Source organism: Canis lupus, chromosome 1 (assembly GCF_003254725.2).
Source record: "Canis lupus dingo isolate Sandy chromosome 1, ASM325472v2, whole genome shotgun sequence".
Lineage (NCBI taxonomy): Eukaryota > Metazoa > Chordata > Mammalia > Carnivora > Canidae > Canis > Canis lupus.
The window spans coordinates 16,633,213-16,654,506 of record NC_064243.1 but is presented as its reverse complement, the minus strand read 5'-3'; the positions used below and the strand labels follow the sequence as shown (position 1 = coordinate 16,654,506).

General features: G+C 43.7%; 1 protein-coding gene and 1 long non-coding RNA gene across 3 annotated transcripts in view; one reads left to right on the top strand and one right to left on the bottom strand.

The window, feature by feature from the left end:
• The window catches only part of CCBE1 (collagen and calcium binding EGF domains 1), a 227,104-nt gene that overhangs the window by 35,222 nt on the left and 170,588 nt on the right, over positions 1–21,294 (bottom strand). The gene's annotated exons all lie outside the window — the stretch shown is intronic.
• Positions 14,751–21,294, top strand: part of LOC112644052 (uncharacterized) — a 70,116-nt gene continuing 63,572 nt past the window's right edge. For both annotated transcript variants that reach the window (XR_007410917.1, XR_004806494.2), the window contains exon 1: positions 14,751–15,701. This is a non-coding gene — a long non-coding RNA (uncharacterized LOC112644052). The remainder of the gene's footprint in view (positions 15,702–21,294) is intronic.

The window sequence follows — 21,294 nt, the reverse complement described above, 5'->3', positions numbered from 1 at the left end:
AACTGTTACAGCTATATTTGATGATATAAGGGAAAATATTCTTGTGATAAAGGAAAAAGTAGGAAATCTAAGAGAAATAGAAACTATGAAAAGAACAAAATATAAGAACTAGAAAATATATCTAAAAAGAAAACCCCATCTTGCTGAATGGGTTTCACAACTGGGTGGTGATAAGCGGGAAAGAATTAGTGAATCTGAAAATATATGCACAGGATCTACCCAGTTTAAAGAGAAAAAAAAAAAAGATTTAAAAAAATGCACCAAACCTCAGGGACTGTGGGACAATTTCAAAAGTTCCAATGGATGGTATTTGGAGTTCCAGAAGGCAAGGAGAGCGAGCCAAAAAAAAAGGAGCCGAAAAAAATGGAAAAATGGTTGAAATATCCCAAGTGCAGTGAATAATGTAAATTTACAGACTAAACATATTTAGCAAACTTGAAACAGGTTAAATACACACACATATGAAAATTTGTCTGGAGACATCATAGTCCTCCTGCTGAAAACTAAAGGGAAAATCTTGAAAGCAGGTGGAGAAAAAGTACACATCATACAAGTGTGTGGGCCTTGCACTTCCAATCCAAAGCCATGGTAAGCAGAAACAGTGGTAGGATATCTTTAACTACTGAGAAAACAAACCAGCCTGCTGTTAACCCAGAATCCTATATCCAGAGAAAATACCCTTTAAGACTGAAGGTGAAATAAAGATGTTTCGGATTAAAGAAAACAAAGCATTCTTTACCAGCAGACCTGGATGACAAGAAATGCTAAAGTGCATTCTTCCGAGTAAAAAGGGACAGGGTGCCCGGGGAGGGGGTGGGGCAGGGGGAAACATGGATCTTTAGGAAGGAATGAAGTGCCCCATACATGGTAAATGTCCAGATACATATAAAAAGGCTATTTTTTATCTTTAGTTATTTTAAAGCAGAAATTATACCATTGTCTTGCAGGATTCATAATGAAAGTAAATGCAACAAACTGCACTGCAGAATTTAAAAATGGCAGGGTTATAAAGGGACCTACATGGTCGCAAAATTTCTACACTGTGTGTGAAAATGTACAACGCAACAGATAATTCCTTTTGTTCTCCAACCCCCCAGCCTCCCTATTCCTCCCTTCCCTCCCAGCTGGGTTCCTTGAAAGTTTCTCTTTACCATTTCCAAAACCAGGATGTTAATTCAGATGCCAAGAATTAATCGGGGTGCGTGAATCTGAGAATCTCCAGAACATAGGCCAAGATTTTTGAATTGTCTATAAAGGTTAAGATATCATAAAAAAAAAAAAGATTTCTCTGTAATCTTAAGAAAACCACATTCAAGGTTATTCCCATGGGAATATTCTCTCAATCATTTGTATTTGGATATGCTTTCTGGGTGGAAGAGAAAGGGAGTTAAATATGGTCTAATGATTGGGGAGTGCACATCGCCTGCAGCCTATTGACGCCATGTGTGTGAGCATATCATTTGTATGTTGTAGTGAATACTGGGGCATGAGCCAGAGATTTGGGAAATTAGGCATTATTTGGGTTCTAAAGAAAATTCCCACCTTTGTCAAATGGTCTGAACCTTCCACCAGGTTAGACAAGGCTTTCTAAGAAAAATTTCACACACTTAAGTCTATTTTTTCCATCACATTTTAGTAAGACAATAACAACTATGACTTCCTGCTTTTACAAATTAGTATAGCCTACTTCTATTATTCATCAAATTTTATTTTTTTAAAGATTTTAAGTAATCTCTACACCCACCATGGGGCTCAAACTCATAACCCCAAGATTAAGAGCTGCATGCTCTCCCACTGAGCTAGTCAGGTGCTCCTGTCAAATGCTAGACAGGTTAGCACTCACAGGAGAAACTCAGCCATCTCTTCCTAAAACTTTTAAAATTTGTGAAGAATTTTATTAAATCCACTTGTAAATCTTGTATAGAATGTATTAAAAATGTGTACAACTTACAAACATCACATCTGGTAAGAGAATATTGTGGGGCCCAGCTGGGTACAGCAGCAGAGCCTCATTTCTCCCTGCAACATTTCTCACGTGCAGTCCAGCTGCCATGGACATTCTTACTTCAAATGCATAATAAGTGGGTTTCCATTTAAAAAAAAACAGTGGCATCTGGGATGCTTCCAAATCACACTTGAGTGAAATAACTAAGGTCCCCTCCCCTGCAAAGAACACATTTGCCAATCTGTATGTATATACTCAATACAGATTATTTTGAATCTTGCCTCAGTATATTTTATGTTTTATATATATGTGGGTGTGTGATTTACTGCTATGAATGATGTGTGGCAATGTCCAGAGTTTTCCAATTAGACATAATTTCCCAACATCTCCAACTGATTTATAATTTTACATGACAAGGGAAGCCCATGGGGTAGAAATTTATGATTATCGTTATTTCTAACAGAAGTAAAGGATCTACCTTTACCTTCTGTGAAACTTACAGTCGGTCTAGGTTTCCACGGCTTAAGGAAGTCCAGGTTCCTAACAACTAGAAAGAAAACTGCTTGATCATTAAAATTTTACAGTTCTTACTTACTGTATTACTTGAAGCTGTCCTATGGAAAACTCTAAGAGGAAGAACAGTACCCTAGATGATCTGAAAGTCAAGCAAATCACAAGAAAGTGGGATGAAGGGGGAAACAATGTGTTTTTGATACATTTTAAGTGCAATAGCACATTTAAGCATATGGTTCTATTTGTCTGTTTCTATTTAAATAGAACGCCTAACATATAGCCACGGAGAAGTTCGACGGCATTTGAAAGTTCATGCACGTGGATGCAACCCTTATAATCTCTCCTTCTACGTCCAAGATCTCATACTTGGGCATTCTGATCTTTTTGAGCATCACAAGGGCTTGGGATTGTCCATTTAGTGGAGCCCAAAGTAATCTGTCTTTCGCTTTTTTATTAAATTAAATCACATAGTGATTTGATACGCCTTCAAAAGTCTACAGAGCTGTATCAGGAGATCTAAGCTTCAGAACGGCCATGCTTCATTTAAATACCTGCTCAGTTAAGAATTAACTCCCCCTCCGCTGCTTTTTTTCTTTAACTGCCTATCTCACGCCATCTCTCCGCTGGAGAGAAGGAGGTCTGAGACTTCATTGCACCCTCCTGCTTCTCCAGAGTTCCTGGGAAGACAGCATTAATTTGCATGTTAAACACTCATCCAACACAAACCACCATTTAAAATAAACAATGAAATATTCCAAAGTCTAAAATAATAAACCCTGGCTTGCACATGTTACGCCATTTCAAAGATTACTTACAACAAACATAATTTACGTACAATGAAGTCAAGATAGCCAAAGTGGAATCTTCTTCATGTTATGCAAGCACAGGCACTTGTTAGACCGAACTACAAACATGGTTGTGTGGTTTTTATCTTTAAGAAAAACAAATGAAGATGGGGAAAGTTCATGTGGATTCTGGGGAGGCAGTCCCTCTTAATCTGCTTCATGTGTCATAACTTGGTTTTCCAAATGCAAATGCTTTTCTCATTTCTTGGCCAGGGGAAGTGGTGATCAGAGGTGGTTCTTACATAGAAAGGGTGACATCGGCTAATCAAGAAAGTCTGTGGAGGCTTCCCCTGGGTGCCCCAGAGCATTAACACACATAAAAAATCATTTATAAAAACAGTGCAGCAAGAGATATATCCCAGCAACCAAGTATGTGTGAAAGCTTTTGGAAGGAAAAACGGAATCAGGAAAATGAAGATGTTAGAGATACCATCATTGACTGTCTGCTGTTAGCAGATTTTAGAAAAGAAAAAAAAAAAAAAAAACACCCTGCCTATAGGATTAAAGGACAAGAAGGGACCTTGAAAGGTCAAGTGAGCTATAAGGCAAGAAATAGTTCAATACTTGCTCCACTGCAACAGTAAATCTTCCTAAGATTTGAGGTTTTCTTTGCATTGCTGTCTAGATATGCACCAGACAGATCAGAATATTTTTTTTAAATGAGAGCAAGAACTGCACTTTTTAGAGTATTTTAGGGTTCTTTGTGCCAAGCTACAAGTAGTGGATGGAATAATGGCTTTGGGTCAAGCAAATCTGGTTTACAATTCTGGCTCCGTCATTTAGAGAGCTTGTAATGTGACCTCAGGCTCATTTCTTATACTCGCTGAGTTTCAGATTCCTCATGGATAACACATGAATAATAATATTTGCTCTATAGAACCATCACAAGGATTACAGATAATAAGGTACCTAGCACAGGGCCTGGTTTACGGTCAAAACAGTGTTCTAGCTGCAGCTTTATGAATGTAGCAAGAAAACAGCAAAAGCCACTCTTCTCAGGTGCCTTAATCTTATAAATCATCTCTTCCTTCCACTTCTTATTCAATGGCCAACGCCTTCTTCCAAAAAACAAAAGAGAGGGGGAGGGAAGGAAGGACAGGGAGAAAAGTTTTGATTTCAAGATGATTGGAAAGTAGTGTTTTTGTCCTCTTCTTTCAGAAGTTAAACCCAAATAATGGGACTAGGAAATAGAAATGCAAGGTCAAATTCCATGGATTAGGAATATAATTCCAATATGCAGTCTTATATGAATATGGCCAGTAGATGGGAGAATGGGAAGTGATTCTGTAGAGTAACTTCATACCTATGCGCCTTCAGAGGATGTTACCACAGAGAAGCCAACCCACCTTGCAGAATCTCAGCCAGGCTTAGGAATCAGACACACAACGTACTGGACATTCATTCCTCATCAAATAGTTGATGAGCTGTAGGATTAGAGGCCCCACTCACCTCCACCCCCCATTCTCACAGAGCAGTTGTCCCAGCTACAGACTGTTTTTGAGAAATAAAGCTGAGAAGGTTTGGAGGATGTTCAAGAGTTTATACTCTTTCTTCCAGGTTAACGAAATTGAAGATTTATTTTCTTTTAGCTGGGAGTCTCTAGATCTACACTCTAACCTTCATCCACTACAGACATGATTTCAATGTCCATAGAAACAAAACAGAAATAAAATGGTGTACTTCCAGGGTTCAGTTTCATCTACTACATCATGTCTATCACCCTTGATGTAAATAATGCCTATGTCCAAGTTGTGAGATTATGGCACCCCTCTCTTGCAGGAGGAAAGGGGAGGCCAGAAGATAGCAAGACAATCTGAAAGTCTGGTGAGAAGCTGGGCTTCCAGTTTCTGCCCTGACCCCAGGTACCCTTTGTCAGGTATCTTTCATCTACCACTACAAGAGGCAAAAGACACAGTCTTTGGAGAAAACTGTACCTGAGCAGGTTGAGATTTTCACACCAAGCCAGAGGCCCATGTGGAGCATACCCATGAGTAGATAATCTTGCCCAGGCACATAGAATTCCCAAACGTTTTGAAAGAACGTTTCAGAATCCTTCAGTGTAATATCTCATGCCAAAACAATAAAAGCCTCCTGGTGAAAGCTTCTGAAGGCCAAATGATGGCAGCTTCCCCACATCTCCAACCAGTCAGTCCTAACTGGAGAGACATGAAGCCGGGAGAATGCGAAGACCAGTACACACAGTCTTTTTCAACCACCTAACCCTTCTGCAGCATGCCAGACAAGGGAGTCCATGAGATCTTTCTGCTGATAACACAGCCATGAAACCCTTGGGACTACACTAAAGACCTGAGGATGGATGGATTTATTTATAAAGATTTTATTCATTTATTTATGAGAGAGAGAGAGTGTGAACGGGGGAAGGAGGAGAGAGGGTGAGAGAGAGGGACAAGCAGACTCTGCGTGGATCCCACCATGGGGCTCGATCTCACAACCCTGAGATCCTGACCTGAGCTGAAATCAAGAGTCAGTTGCTTAACTGACTGGGTGCTTAGCCACCCAGGTGCCCCTAAAGGCCCAAGGACTTAAAAGTGGTCCTGAATTACTTTGTAAAACTCCTTAGAGTGAGGAAGTTTTCTTCTCTTTCTTTTAAACTTCTTCGCTTGCTGAATCTTCTGTTGAGCTTTGTGTGACTTCACATGAACTATTAGAATTCCTTTCATACCAGATGCCCTGAGAACAGAACCCAGGAAGATGACTTACCTCCCATCTTGGCATGCGCAGTTCCAGCCTTTTAACCAGAAAGTACTTCGCCGCCCAGGCAAATGGAATAAGATCATGTATACTATAGCAATCAATGAAGGTTTTTTTTTTTTTTAAAGCAAGCAAACAAAACAAACTTATCTACATATAAGCTTGTTCCTGCCAAATGACAGTGACAATATGAAAAGAATCATAAGGAGTATGTTATGTATAACTTACTCTCTTATGTGCAATTACTGATGGTCAAGATCAAATGCAGAAAACAGCATGGCAGTTCTTCAACAAATTAAACACAGAGTAACCACATGATCCTATAATTCTGAGTATATACCCAAAAGGAAGGAAAGAAGACTCAAAAGAGATATTTGTTTACAGCAGTATTGTTCACAACAGCCAAAGGTACTAGACATTCAACCCAAATATCCCTTGAAAGATGAATGAATAAAGAAAATAAAGAAAATGTGATATACACACATACACACAAGAATGTTATCTGTCCTTTAAAGGATGTTCTGACATGTGCTACGACATGGATGGAACTTGAAAACATTATGCTAAGTGAAATCATAAAAAAACACAAATATTGCATGACTCCATTTACAGGAGGTACCTCAAGTAGCCAAATTCATAGGCAGAAAGAAGAAAGGTGGTAGCAGGGGCTGGGTGAGGTGGGGATGGAGAGTTGCTGTTAAATGGGTAAACAGAGTTAGTTTGGGAAGTTGAGAAAGTTCTGGAGATGGATGATGATAGTTGTACAACAGTGTGAACACGCTTCGTGCTACTGAACTACACACCTAAAAATGGTTAACTTGGGAAACTTTATGTTATGGATATTGTATTACATAGACACAAAAAGATCAAATGGGGAAGGAATGCTGTTGAAATCATTCCTCTAACCAGTAACTCCCTGGGCATGGCATGATCTGTGTGAATTACAGAAAAAACTGTTTTAAAGGTACGTGAAGATTATTCTTAGACGGGGCTGAGGTAACAACCAGAAAGCATGTATAAGGCTTCACGTGAGAATAATCTAGTCATTCTACAAATATTCATCATGCACCAGAAGAGCTGGTGGTTTGTTCCCGGTCCCTGGGGATGTCCCTCCCAGGTTTGAATCTAAGCTCAGCTGCTCTCCAGCTGTGGGACCTTAGAGAGGTCACTTAAAGTCCCCCTTGCTTGATTTCCTCATCTGTAAAATGGGGATAGTAATAGTACCCACCTCACTGGCTGGGTGTGAGGGGTCAAGGAGTGAAGGTGCATGCAGAGCTTAGTGTGGTGCTGGCGTACATCAAAGAGAAAATCCAAAAATGTGCTGGTTTTCCTGTTGTGTCCTCACTCCAATGCTCACCGTCTAGGACCCTGGAGTGTTTTGGAGGGAGCACGGGAAGGGAGCAGCTGTGCCACAGTCGGCTTGGCTTTAGGAGAGACGCAGCCAAGGCCGACAGTAGTACAAAAGCCAGCCTCTTGGCTGTTTCATTTCCCTGGTCGCTCCAGCTCGATGATTTTATCAGATTTCAGGAGAAGTGGAACCACTCAGTCTACTAACACATTCCATTCCCCCCTCTCTGATCGGTGTAGTATCTGTTCTCAACAATGAAAGGCACACGACCAGACCTTGTGCTGTTTGCCCAAAGCTGGTCCAGGAGCTCCTGGGAGGTGTGGACAACAGCCCAGGCTGCAGGGCTGAGAACACGCGTGGCCGCCTTTGTATGATGTATCTGCCAGCGCCTCCCTAACTCCCTGCCCTATCAGAGCCTCTCAGACTTGCACGATCAGGGACCTCTGCAGAGGGCTGCCCAGAGTCCACACGGGTCCTGGGGACAAGAAGCTGGGACTGCTTCACTGTCGCTTTGCTGCGATGCCAAGGCTCCACGTCTGGCTCTCTTCCTTTCCCTCCTTCTCCCCAAGTGGGTTTCCTACTCCAGCAACCCTCATCATCTGCCTTTTCCCTAATCACTGTCCATGGACAGTGCATGGAAAGTGGAGGCAGTTCACCCTATGCAGTAACAAGGCGGGGCCCAAATCCCTAATTACTGATGTGTTTTTATCCACCCTCTAAGCATCCCAGCAATGCCTGGTTGTTAATAATCTGCTACAATGGCATTTGTCAAGAAAATCATATCTCCAAGCACTGAATTAGTCATGATAAACCAAGCAATACAAGAAGTCATCAATGGTCACCAAAGCATTTCTGAAGTTTCCTGACTGCTCCTCTGCCTTCTCCTCCCACTCCGGGCCTTCTCCACAGCTCAGCCAGCCTTTCTTCCTGTTCTCTCTCCTTCAAAGGGTGGATTCAGCTTCAGGATTTCAATCCTGACCTTTCTTTACAACTTGTAAACTCCTGGGCATTCTCACTGATTTTGCTTGCCTGTATTTCCCAGATTTCCTATAATTATCTGGTATTGACTTCCATAGTGAGAACATGTTACACTTTAAAACCAACAGAAGAAAATTAACTTCTCACTGCCAAACTGGAATAAGAATAGCATCTTCCACGGAGCCAGTGCTTGAAGGCAAATAATCCACAAGCCTGTTTTTATTTATTTATTTTTTTCAGAGCTCGATCTCATGACCCTGAGATCATGACCTGAGTGGAAACCAAGAGTCGGACACTTAACTGACTAAGCCACCCAGGCGTCCCAGGAGATTTTTAGATTTTATTTAAATTCAATTTGCCAGCATATAGTAGGACACCCAGTGCTCATCTCATCATGTGCCTCCTTAACACAAGCCCTCCTGTTTTTAAATATCACCTTCTATTTTTCCCCCTAGTAAGAGACCTGGATTACCCAGGACAAGCTGTGCTTCCAAAGGTCATTACTGTGGCAGAGATGGCTAGTGGTTTCCCTTATCTACTTCCTCTTCTATTTTAACAAAGGCCCAAATTATAGCTGGGTACATAACTACCTAGGAAAAAGGGAAGCATTCCCCAGCCTCTCACCCACCAGGTACTACCTTCTGAATAAGCTGGGCAACAGGATGTGAGTAGAAGAGAATGGAAGGGGCGCATAATCTCTCCCTTTCACCTTTCCATGAGTAGGAACATGAACATGGTAATGCTCCATCTTGGACCTTAGTGATAATGGGTGGCTCAACATACAAGAAGCTCAATGATGCTGTCCATCCACCATATGAATTAAGGACTCCTGATACTTTCATGTAAGAGAGACAAATTTCCATGCTTAAGCTATTATTTTTAGCTTCAGCTTAAGGAGCCTAATATACCTTGAAAGCTAAAATAACAGAAGGAAATGAATCTATGGGAGCAAGGCTACTGAAACGCAAGCTTAGTAAGCCATAAGGGTGCCAGGAGAAGACTCCACCTTTTATTCTGTTCCAGGAATTGTGCGTGGAACCCTTGTGAAATGCTGACCCTTGAAATATAAATGTCTGGAGACTTCCTCATAAATTAACCAAAGCTAGAGACCTCTCTGCTTTGACAGGCCTATGATCCTTTTTCCCGCGCAGTGGGCAGAGCTGCAGTGGCACTCAGCCCCCTTCACCGCATTTCCAAGGAGGTCTCAGTACAGGAAACATGTAACTACAATTTCCCTATTCAGATTTTTGCCCATGGGTCAGTCACCTGAGAGTTAAATGACTAAGTCTTAAAGTAGAGGGCTTTACTAATAATGACTTTCAAAGACAGAGGGGACCTGATCTGAGTTCTTACATTAACTACTCATGCGACATACTCCTCACAGCATCAAACTCTCATGGAAAATGAAATACAATGGACATTAATTCAGGTCTAAATTCATACATTACTGAAAGTGGGATTTCAACCTCTAAATCATTTACAGATGAGAGCAGGAATCTTCTACTTTAGATATCGAATTATATAATGACCCAATACCGCGGTGAAAACTTCAGATTAGCTAACACTGGAAGCATCACATTTGACTTAATTCAATCAACACTTAATTGAGAGCTTCCTATACACCAAGCCAAGCATTTTCCATAGATTATTTAATTAAATTCGCATAACCACGCTTTTTTACAGATGGGAAAACTGAAGCATGGAATGCTTAAGTAACTTGTTCAAATTAGTAGCTGAACCGGACAGGAATCCAGGCTGCAGGATTCCAGAGGCCACCTCTTTCTCCAATGGAGTGTTCCAGGAAAAACGGTGATGAGTAAGCTTTGCATATGGCCCTGGAAGACCATTGATATGTGAAAAGTACATAGAGATTACCGAGAACAAGAACACAAGATGGGGCATTAGCAGTGTTGTAACACAAGTACAACGTATTTCTTCAGTACAGATGAAAAGAGTTGTAAGTCAGAGTCTGAGGCTGCAGAGATGTGAGGCCCAAGGGAGTTGCTCTTTCCCGAGAAAGATATATCAGGGCCCAGACAAAGGGATGCTCACCCTCATGATATACCAGCCTTTCTCTAGCTTGGCCCCAAATCCAGTTTTCCTGTCTTGCAATCTCTGTTTCCCTCTGGGGAAAGATTCCCTGTCCTTGAATCAGGACTGACACCACATTCTGGGTGTGCCTCCCGTCTCATACTCATGGAATCCGTAAATCAGAGTCACAGAATGGGCCCAAAGGAGAGGTAGAAGAGACTGCAGACAAAGGGCAGTTAAAAAGGGCCACCAAAGGTTTTCAGGCAAGAGATTAAGATGGTGTAAATAGGGTAATGGGAACTGAAAAATAAGGACAGACCTTAAAGAAATTTTGAAGGCATAATCTATAAGCTTTCCTAACACACTGGATGTAGAGAGTAAGAAAAACAGAGCAGTCCAAGACTAGAGAATTATCTTAGGGGACATGTTGGGAGGATGAGATCACCATTAACTAGAGCAGGTTACTTGACAAAAGAGCTAAATATAAAAGACTGTTACAGCACAAATTTTGGGATAACAGAAGGTATTAATTACCCTCAGTTTGGACACAGCGTTTAGGATGTTCGAGGCCTCAGGCAACTCAAGGGCGAGGCAGGGTCTTCAGAGGAACAGGTGAAGCTGAGCATAGGATAAAAACACACAGGAGAGATGTGGGCCAAGGACATGATTTAGGCAGATGTCCTCCTGCAAGAACTGGGCCCAGTAGGGAAGCCAGAGATAAAAAAAGAGGACTAGTCAGAGACGTGATACTAAAGAAGCCAACAAACTGCCTATGTGAGCTTGAACAAATCACTGTGCTACTCTGGGTCTCTGCTTCCCATTCTGCAAAGAAACAGCCTTAGATTATGGTGATATTTTAAGATCTCTCCCAACCTCCAAATTCCCTGGCTCCTGAGGTGATGAACATGTTCGATCTCTTCATTGTGGTGGTGGTCACGTGGGTGTAAACTTTGTCAAAACTCACTGAACTATACGTTTAAAATTGGCTCATTTTATTGGTTGGAAATCAGGGGTGCCTAGGGGGTGCTCGGTTGATTAAACATCCAACTCTTGGTTTTAGCTCAGGTCATGATTTTAGGTCAGGGATCAAGTTCTGTATCAGGCTCCATGCTCAGTGGGGAGTCTGATGGAGATTCTCTCTCTCTCCCTCCCTCCCTCCCCTCCACCCCTTTCATGCATATACACGTGCTCTCTCAAATTTTTTTAAAAAAGGATGTAAATTATAATTCATTTAAGTTGGTTTTAAAAATTTCTAAAAAAAAATTAAAAAATTTCTGGCTCCAAGTAATTAACATTTCATGTGAAATTATTAATGATAGTATGAAATATTCCATTAGGAAAAAAGAAATACAGGTTAAAAATACATACACCCTCAGTCTCCGGGGGTGGGGAGGTGGGGTGGGGAACAGGCATGAATTAGAAGGAACTGCTGTAAGAAATTAGTTTCTGACCATTCGAGACATTGGTATGAGTGAGCAGATGTCTTGAAAATGTTTTATAAATAAATAAATAAATAAATAAATAAATAAATAAATAAATAAATAAAATGTTTTACAAACACATGGGAAAGTAATGAGAACCACTGGACAACTCTCAGACGTGGCATATGCAGTAGGTACTTTAGGACAGCTCTGGCTCCCCAGGACTTGTAGCTCACAGGTGCTCATGACCTCTAGACAAATTAACTTAAATAGTGGTTCTCAGGAGCTCATCCCATGTCAGTCAAAAGGTAGACAAACACAATCACGGTTTCTAAAGTGCAAGAACGGATGTTCCTGATGTAAGGTATATCCACTTTTAAAACAACTTGGGCTCCATGATATTTGAAGTATCCATTAGAAGGGAGAGGCTGCCCACATCTCTATGTTGAGTCTACTATGCAGTTTGCCATTTATCATATTTTTTCCTTTATGCAAATTTTGAGACTTTCTTAGAGTATTAAGTCTGATGCCCAACCACAAAGCATAATTTGGGGCCCTATAGTGAAGGTAGCTCTACAGAGAATCTTATGGGCTACAGGAAGATATGCGAAGCTCTCCCATTGGACATGCTGCAGCCAGGCTCTGCCAGTTGACCATGAACTCCTCCAGGACAGGGATCAGGTCTCAGTTATGTTGAGCAGCTAGCCTAGTGTCTGAGACATCACAGATGCTTGGCACATCCTGGCTGAACTGAACTTGGCTAGCACTCTTTTCTTAGGAAGAATGTATCCCAGACGCTATTTACGTGATAAGAGGAATAACCTTATCATCTGTCTTTTTTTTTCCTTTTAGTTTATCTTTTCTGGCCTCCTGTGGGCTCTTCCTACCTTCCTTCCTCCTTTTCTGCATTACAACGTACAGAAGGAATTAGGGACTAGCACAAGTGGTGGATAGAGATTAAGGAGCGTATAACCCCGGTAATGTTTCCTGCATGGAATAATGACCAATTGCCTTTACCATCTTCTGTCGCCTGGAACTAAAAATATTCAGCTTTATCTGGAGTAAACAGAATGTGCTCTCTGTCTGAGATGAAGAACTGGGAGGCCCAGCTAGTCTAGCTGTTCCAAGACCATTGAGTGGTACAGCTGGAACCACAATCCAGGGGCTTCTTGGCAACCCAGCCACCCTGTCCAGGGTAAGAGGGTGCCTCAGGATGCTAAGTCTGGACCTTTGCTGAGTGGTGACATGAGCTTCTGTATTAGGAGGCCTGAATGAATCATAAGAGTTTAACACAAATGTGTGGAGACCGTGCATGGTATCACTTTAAAGGGCAGCTGTTTAGAGTTAGGCAGACCTGAGTTTGAAACCCAGTTCTACCGTTTACTGGTTTGATGAATTGACGTAAGTTACGTATAAACTTAGTTCACAGTTTCTTCTTCTGAGAAATGCAGTATAGACACACACTTTGTTAGGGTTTCTGTGAGATGGATAAAGCAGGTGGTATAGTTCCTGTTATATATCCTATGAGGGATAATAATAATGACAGCAGGAGGAACAGTCGTGGTTACTGTCACTGTGTCCTCTTTCTTCAGCTCAGGGATTACAGTGTATATATTATATTAAATGCTCATGACAATTATGACCAGCCACTATGAAACACTGGAAAGCATGAAGATAAACAGCATGTTAACTTGCACTGAATCAATGAATAATAACTGAACATTGACCCTGACCAAGTCCCTGATTGATGCCTTGGGAAACAGAAAGAATCCTGAGATAAAAAGACCTGGTAAAAATCACTGAGGATTCAGAACATAAGAACAGTTCGATTACAACTTGACCTTTGAAAAGAATATAATACTCAAAATATCAAAAGACACTCAGTCCATCAAAAATGACCACAGGATAGGGCAGGCCCAGACTGGTGTGGTCTGGGAATTTTCTGTGGATTAGATTTGGATTTTACAGGAAGGATAAGATCTATCTAGACAGCGAAGAGGATGGAAGACCACTCAGGGCAGAGACAGGGCATTCAGAAGAGCATGACGAGGTGCTGTTTATCCTGGCCTGAGGGACACAGCATGTCTGATTTTTGTTACATGGTAAGAGATAACAGTGCCTTATTATTATTTTTTAAGATTTATTTATTCATGAGAGACAGAAAGAGAGAGAGAGGCAGAGACACAGGCAGAGTGAGAAGCAGGCTCGCCACAGGGGGCCGGATGCAGGACTCGATCCTAGGACCCTGGGATCACGCTGAGGGGAAGGCAGACGCTCAACCACTGAGCCACTCAGGTGCCCCATAACAGTGCCTTATTAACTAAAACCTCAAATTACCCAGAGATGGCCTTCTCTGGGCCTGCCTGCCCATGGCCCCTTCCCAGGGAAAGCTGCTCAGCCCATTGTTGCTTCTGGCTGGGTGGCCTGGATGGTCCTACTTTGTTCCAAAAGGCAACAATCCTGCCTCTCTGAGTTGAGAAGACTGGGAAGGGGCGTCTGGATCAAGGCTTGTCCAATCTAGCCATCTCTCCAGGACAGAACAGTGAGCCAGATCAATCCCACCCTCCTGTCAGGGCTCTACACCTACAGACACCCCATGAGGGGCTAGCTAGCCATAGTGGTACAACTGAGTCTCCTATAGCTGAGAAAGGTCTGGAGATGGGCTGAAACCCTGAGTGGGTGGAGGTAGCTGGGCATTGGTCAGACTCCTGAGAGAAGCAGAGACTTAGTGAGGGAGATGAGGGAGGAGCCACTCCCAGGGCTGCCTTACTTTCTGACACTGCTGCCTCTACTGCCCCGTTTTAACACCATCCTAACCACAGCTCCCTTTATTCTTGAGGTTCAAGTGGCACTTCTGCTCTTCGCAGCCAAAATCTTGTTCTTTTCCAGTTATCCTGGTGACACATGGATGACCCAGTTTTGGGAAGTAATAGTACAAAACGCTTTGATTTGGGGGTTAATCTCAAGGAGGGTTTCCGTGCCTTGCTGCGTGTTTTATCAAAAGCACAAGTATTTGTTTCGTGTACAGAAATCACTCACGGATGGCTCAAATATAAATGTCTTTTATTAACCAGTAGACACAGCCCTTATCGCACTGAGTGTTGGATTCCGTCAAGAACAGATGAATGCCCAGGTGCTTTTGGCAGTTAGTAAATTATTTACTGGGAACCTTGAGAAAAAGTTGTAGCTTGAGTTTAAACAATAAGAAACCAGTACCAGGCTGAGCAAAGTAAGCCAAGGAGAAAACATGTTTCTTAAACGTGAGCTTGCTTTAAAAAACAAGGAAAGTTCTAGTGTCTCTGGCAACGTGAGTGCATAATAAGTCACTGGCAGTGCCTCAGTGCTCTCTGTCTTCTGTTTGGCATTCCCTGGGGTCTGGTTCCTTCTTCCCGGCCCAAAGACACCCTTCTGTGGGTTCCATTAGAAAGAAGTGATAAGTCTGGCAAACATACATTGCTGTTTCATGCAGGTGACCACTCCTTGTTGTTATATTATTAACTGGAACCCCTCCCTCCAGATCTTTGAAATGAAATGCTTTCTAATCTGGTCTCCTGATGGAACCTCAGGCCAAGTGGCTCTCAGGAGCTGGAGAGAGCAGTTTTCTTCTCTCCCCCAAGTATAGCATTTGGGACAGTGAGCAAATAGTGTCATGTGATTAAGTGATACTATAACACTGAAAACTTGCCCTAATGGCTTCAGTGTCATTTACTCATACATCGCAAGCACTGCTATGGCCACTATGAAACGCCACTATCTTGGGGGCATCAACTGTTTATTTTTTATTTTATTTTATTTTATTTTATTATTTTATTTTTCGCATCAACTGTTAAAAAAAAAAGAGGATGGTGTTCAACTCAGAGGAGTCTTTGATGGACTTTCAGGCACTACGACAGAGTGAAGAATCCCAGGTACCGTGGGGTGAGGGCAGTGATGTCTTGGGGCAAGGGATGGACTGGGGGCTGCTTTCTAATAAATGACACTAGGGAAGCTACGATCTTTTCATGCTCAACAGTGGCCCACTGAGACAAATCTGCAGATCTCTGCAGGGACTGAAGTGTGTTTATATGTGATTGCAAGATGGGGCAATGGGCGGGGAGCAGGTGTCGAAGGGAGGGGTCTTCCCACACAGCCACAGCTGCCCTAGGCATTTCCCATTTGGCAAGTATCTTCCAGGGACCAGTGCTCTGGGCGCTGTGGATGGCTGCGGAGAAGGCTATCTTGGGTACATATTATGGAATGAGGGTCCACTTCTAGAAAGCCCAGTTCTACAAGGCAGGACTCAGATCTCCAGCAGGGGCTGCCCCGAGTTAAGAGAGTGCTCCCAGGAAAGTGGGGCAAAACACTCCTGGGTGCCACTGAGACCACCTCCGCCCAAGGATGCCCTGGTGGGTACAGGGTACAGGCCTAAGGGCAGCCCTTGCCCACAATGGTGCTGACGGGCTGGACCTGGAGCTAGACCCGAATCCCACAGATTCCAGGAGACCCACCCAAAGTGCCAGTTTCTCACTGTGTGGCTCACCCTGGGAAACAATCACAGCAACCGCTCCTCCCCACCCTTTCTGTATTCCCACTATGGCAGCTCTGACAGCAACGGGGACCTTCAGAGGTCAGGCATGTCCCAAGCATGTGATTTACCTTTGGATTGTTAGCTTCTTTCTGCCGAGGTCTCCTGGATGGCCTCCAAGGAGCCTCCCAACAGTGTAGGCCCAGAGGTAACAGCTGGTTCATCCAGCAAACCGCCAACATACCCTTCTCAGTCCCCATCCCTCCCTTTCTAAGGAGGCTGCTCTGCTTGGCCCTGCCATCGCATGACACCTGGAAGTCAGGCATGGGGGCCTTACCTTGGAGGGACAGCAGCGGTGAAAACAGCACAGCTGTGCATGGCCTTGTGCCACCATGCCCTCTAGCAGAAGCCCACAAGCCAAGGGCAAGTCACAGACTCAGGACCTGCTCCCCAAGCTTCCACAGACCGTATTCTCATTGCTGTCAGGGGCTCCTTGCCTGTGGCATTGGCGATCCATGAAGGGTAGCCAAGGGTCTCCCAGAGTGAGTCACAAGGCAAGAAACCACCGCCTCCTGAGGAGTCTCATCAAATCCTCCCAAGGAAGGACAAGCCAGTCTGTGATTACCCCCATCTCACAGGTGAAGAAACTGAGTGCCAACAGCTTGAGAATCTTGGCCAAGGTCATACTGTGAAGAAGGGCAGGAGCCAGGATTTCAGTCCCCAGACTACAAAGCACGGTGTCTGGCTCAGAACAGTTGCTCATGAAAAAGATCTGGAAACAAAACAATGCAGATGCGGATATACCCAATCATCATGAGCAGAGCCTCGTTCTTAGCCCAGGGGGACCAGGGCTGCTTGGCAGGAGCATTGGCCTGACGGTGGCGTGGAGACTGCATGCTGGGGCTGCCCTTCCCTCTCCGGGGACACCACCTCTCCTTCCACTCCTGGATCTAGGGGGTAGCTCTGGACCCATGGTCCCTAAGTGAGGACAGAATGGTGGTAAAGCCCATTTAGGCTTCCTGAGACCTAAGCCAGGCGTGTGGCCTGTTAGCAAAACCCAGTGAGTGCCAGTTTGAAAGTGAGGGAGCTGAATCCTAGAAAGCCCGCTGAGGTGTGGGCGGAGACCCCTTCCTGAAGTCTCTGCTTGCAGTGTGACGGTCTCTCTGCGCCTGACCCCAAACACACCTAAATCTTTGAAGTTTGGCTTGACTTCCCTCCTGCTCTGGAAGACTTCTCCGAATTCCTACCCACCTGGAGGGGTTTCCAACTCCTGTGAACATCCACATTCTATCTCTGCTCATCTCAGGATATTTAGGAAAAAACCCCAAAACAATGGTCATTCTCAATCCTGGCTGCACATTAGAATCTACTAGAGACTTCTTTTTCTTTCTTTTTCTTCCTCCTTTCCTTTCCTCTTTTTCTTTCTTTCCTTTCTTCCTTCCCTTTCTTTTAAATATTTTATTTATTCATGAGAGACACACAGAGAGGCAGAGACATAGGCAGAGGGAGAAGCAGGCTCCGTGCAGGAAGCCCGATGTGGGACTCGATCCCAGGTCACCAGGGTCACGCCCTGGGCTGAAGGCAGACAGATGCTCAACCACTGAGCCACTCAGGTGCCCTGAGATTTTTTCTTTTTAAATGATGAAAATACTTGTGCCCAGGATTAACCTCTGTGTAACTGAATCAGAACTTCTGGGGTTGGCACCAGGGAATCAGAGCATTTTAAAAAATCAGCTGGGACTCAGAACCAGGGCTAGAATGCCTAGAAAGTTGAGGGTGTCCTCTCTTTCCCCACCTAGCTGGGAGCTCTTCAGGGCAAGGTCCCAGCCTCCTGTACTGCTGTCCTTAGCACCAAGCTTGGGCTTGCCTGTCGCCTGCGCTCATCGAATGTTGGCTGAGTGATTGCAGCCTCGACTAAAAATTGAAACAAATCCCAGGTGGGATATGGGGCAAGTTTTGTCTCTCTCTCTCTCTCTCTCTCTCTCTCTGTTTCTCTTTTTTTTTTGCTAAGAAAAGAGTCATATGTTTTCATCCTGATATGGGCACCCTAAGACCATGAATTCCAAAGACAATAAATCTCCCCCCCCACCCCCTCAACTCCATTAACATCCTAAGGGAGGAACAGGCTGTGTTGTTAGTTATCTCCTGCTTTCAATTACGGAGCCTTCAGCCAGATTCCTTTGTATGCCTCTGAGGCCCAAGCCTTGTAAATGGCACACTTTCAATTATTTATCTAAACAAAGGTGAGCCAGAGGGCAGCGCTAAACACTCGTCTGGTGAACTTGAGCCCAACTCTGCGCCCTTGGAATTCTCAAGCTTACAGGACTTGGCTTTGTGGCTCCAATTTCCTTAAAAAAAAAAAAAAAAGAAAAAGAAAAAGAAAAAAAGAAAGAAAAGGAAGATAAAAAAAATGGAAAAAAGTCACATTAGCTACAAGGCCATAAATTCCATTTCAGAAGTGAGAGGCGTGCCAGAGGGGGGTTGCAAGAACCCGAGCTTTGTGGCTGGTGGCTCTTCTGTTGCTAGGTTGCTCAAATCCAAGTCATAACTCACGGGCAAGGAGGTGGACCGCGGACTCCCTTTCCAGGTTTGCGCTCTCTCTCCTGTCAGAGGACGCATCGCATTCTATGTCACCAATGAATAATAAACTCCCTTCCAAGGGAACAGAGAGACCAACCAACAGCGATCTGCAGATACAAGCAGAAGGAAAAGCCTCCTCTTGCTTGTGAAGACAGGCTCCTGGCTCGTTGTCAGCAAGGCAAGTGTTCTGAACCGTTCTTTGTGGGATGGGTTTGTGCCCATTCCCTCTGAGGACCAGCCTGTGGCATGCATATGACATAGCCCGCGGTGCTGTGGGTACCCTGGTGGCCATGGAGTGAGTGGTGAGAACGACCCCTGTGGAGATCAAGCACCGATTCATGTGCCATAAAATGTCAGCTGCAGTGAAAGAGTAATTTGGGAACACTCAACCAGCTGGGGGTCAGGATTCCTCGGTGTCAGAGTAGCAACAGTAGTACCAAGAGCTGATGTCCACTGAGGGTCCCCCCTCCTCCAAGGGCTCTGCACCTTATAGCACCACAGGGAGGCATTGTCCTGCCGTACAGAGGTCCAGAGATGTTAGGCAACTTCCTCTGGTCACACAAGTGATGGGGGCTGGAATCCGTACAAAGATCTGCCAGACTCAGAAAGCTGGGCTCCTAATCACGCTGTTATACAACCCTCCCTAGTCCCAGGATAGACACTCGAAAATGTTTCTGGAATCCACCTCTCCTCTCCATCCCTGCTGCCAACCACCTTAGTTCAGACCTAAAATCTCTCAATCCTGCCTTTTTTTTTTTATAGCCTCTTAATTCATCTTCCTGCCTCCAATCTTCCCACATCCCAATGAGCACAAATATTTTATCTACTGTATCTATTTTATATTCCTGTGTAAGAACGTTCCTTGGCTCCCAGAGCCTAGGACTCTAGTCCAATCTCTGGTGAAGTGCAAGTGGCCTCGCCTCACCTCATCTTGTCTTTATCGTTCCCCACCAGGATCCAGCCACATCGAATGTCCAGCTCAGAAGATCCCTCTGCAAAACATTCTCTGCCTCCTTCAGCTCTCACTTGTTTGCATGTTTGTCCTTCTACCCAGGTTGTGAGCTCCTAGGAGGCAAGAGACTTGTTTTGTTCATCTTTGTAATTTCCCCAGAATTGGCAGAAAGGAAATGCCAATAAATATTACAAACTGACTCACTGATTGAATGAACAGAATCTCAAATCTCCTACCTCAAGGGGGGAGGAAATCAAAAATCGCTGAATTTTTGACAACTGACCATATATGCATGGCGGTTAATCAGTCTTAACAATTCCTATGTGATAGTGTTATAGATTTTACTCTTTTCTGAAATAACCACAAGACATTAAAAAATTCTAACTAAAAATATGCTCCTTTGGCATTTTAGTCTAGACTTATTCCACTCAAAAGTATTTTACTTGGGGTCTCTAGGTGGCTCAGCAGTTTAGTGCCTGACATTGGCTCAGGGCGTGATCCTGGAGTCCTGGGATCAAGTCCTGCATCGGGCTCCCTGCAGGGAGCCTGCTTCTCCCTCTGCCTATGTCTTTGCCTCTGTGTGTGTGTGTGTCTCTCATGAATAAATAAATAAATAAAATCGTTTAAAAATATTTTTCTTAGTAACAGCTATTAGTAGTAGTATCCGATCCTAGAACGTCTACCTTTTTCTTTCTTAGCCAAAGGGCAATTTTCTTGATTAATCAAAAATTGATTGACCTCTACTATTCTCACTTGTTTAGATAGAGAGCTAACACTTGGGCTAAGTTGATGGGCATATTAAGTTGAGTCTTTGATGTTTTCCTCCCCTTTCCATGAGAACTGGAAGTTAGCTTTGAGCTTTATCTCAATTTCCTCTTCTTCTTCTTCGACACCATCCTTGGCTCTCTAAGCCAAGCAGGAAGTGATTTCTTCTCTCCCTGAACTTCCATAGTACTTGCTCTGTGTGTCACTTGAACCCTGTCGAGGTCACATGGAGCAAATCCCACTGGAAAGGGCGCTGTGCTGGGAACACCATCCCTGCTAAAATACAAATGCATCATGGGGTGCTGGGTGGTGGATTCACCTCTCTGGACCTTTGTTTACTCATTGCAAAATGAGGAAGTCACATGAATTGGGTTACATGGCCTCTTTCCAACTTCTTCCCAGATCTACAACTCTATGAAAAATGCCAGATATCTTGATATTATTTGAAAGCTCCCTTGTGGGGTGGAGGTAAAGTGCAAGAGCACAGAACTTTGGGTCACACTCAAACTACTGAGAGTTGAAAACAATGATTTGGATGTAATGTTCTTCATTTTCCAAAGGGCCACAGGATGGCATCCTCAAACTCAACACACAACAATGAGGAAATGGCCTAGCGGGGTAAGAATTCACATCACTGGGGCTGCTGCTGCAGGGTGTATTAACTATGACATGTTCATCATGATAGAGATGGGTGATCACA